A 1,564-nucleotide genomic window follows, 5' to 3' on the forward strand; every position below is an offset into this window, starting at 1 on the left:
CTTGAAAGCTTGTTGTGCCTCCAAACACCAATTTTGATGCTTCGAAACCAAAAATTTTGAGGCATAAGGTCCAAAACAAGTTTCTAAGAGCATGATGTGTGTCAAAAACAAATTTTTATGCTACTGGCTTCAGAATCAAGACTTGCATCTTGAAACCTTGTTGTGCTTCCAAACATCGATTTTGATGCTCCAAAACTGGGGCTTTGGAGGCACAATTTCTACAACAGGGTTCTAAGAGAAAAATGTGCATCAAAATTACATTTTGATGTTACTACCTCTAGAATCGGGGCTTGCATCTTGAAACCTTGTTGTGATTCCAAACATTGATTTTGATGCTCCAAAACAGGGTCTTTCGAGGCACAAGCTCCGAAATGAGCTTCTAAAAGAATGATGTGCGTCAAAATGGAATTTTGATGCTACAGGCTCTGGAATAGGGACTTGCTTCTTGAAACCTTGTTGTGTCTCAAAATATTGATTTTGATGATCCAAAATCTGGGCTTTCAAGGCACAAGCTTCGAAATGAGGACTTGCGTCTTGAAAGTTTGTTTTGCCTCCAAACACCAATTTTGATGCTTTGAAACTGAAGATTTTGAGGCATAAGCTCCAAAACAAGGTTCTAAGAGCACGATGTGCGTGAAAATCAAATTTTGACAATTTCTAAAATAGGGTTCTAAGAGCACAATGTGCAATTTTAGTGCTCCAAAATTTGAGATTTTGAGGCACAAGTTCTAAAATTCGAGATTTTGAGGCACATTGTTGTGCCTCAATAAACTGATTTTGATGCTTCGAAACTGGGGCTTTCAAAAGAGAAGCTTCAAAATAACATTCTAAGAGCACGATGTGTGTCAAAATCAGATTTTGATGCTATTGACTCTAAAATCGGCACTTGCATCTTCAAACCTTGTTGTGCCTCCAAACATTGATCTTGATGCTCCAAAACTGGATCTTTTGAGGCACAAGATCCGAAATGAGCTTCTAAGAGAATGATGTGCGTCAAAATGGAATTTTGACGCTGCAAGCTAGAATAGAGACTTGCTTCTTGATAGCTTGTTGTGCCTAAGAACATTGATTTTGATGTTCCGAAATCAGGGCTTTCAAGGCACAAGCTTCGAAATGAGGTTCTAAAAGCACGATGTACATAAAAATTGCGTTTTGACGTTACCGACTTTGGAATTGGGACTTGTGTCTTGAAACCTTGTTGTCCCTCCAAACACTAATTTTTATGCTCCAAAAATGAAGCTTTTGAGGCACAATCTTTGAAATGGGTTTCTAAGAACATCATGTTTGTCAAAATTGTGTTTTGATGCTATCAACTTGAGAATCAGGACTTGTGTCTTGAAACCTTGTTGTGCCTTGAAACATTGATTTTGATGTTTTAAAACTGGAGCTTTCGAGCCACACGCTCCGAAATGAGGTTCTAAGAGCACGATGTGCATCGAAATCCCATTTTGACACTAAAGGCTCTAGAATAGGGACTTGTGTCTTGAAAGCTTGTTGTGCCTCCAAACACCAATTTTGATGATTCGAAACCGAAGATTTTGAGGCATAAGCTCCAAAACAAGGT

This window comes from Cryptomeria japonica, unplaced genomic scaffold, assembly GCF_030272615.1.
Source record: "Cryptomeria japonica unplaced genomic scaffold, Sugi_1.0 HiC_scaffold_122, whole genome shotgun sequence".
Taxonomy (NCBI): domain Eukaryota; kingdom Viridiplantae; phylum Streptophyta; class Pinopsida; order Cupressales; family Cupressaceae; genus Cryptomeria; species Cryptomeria japonica.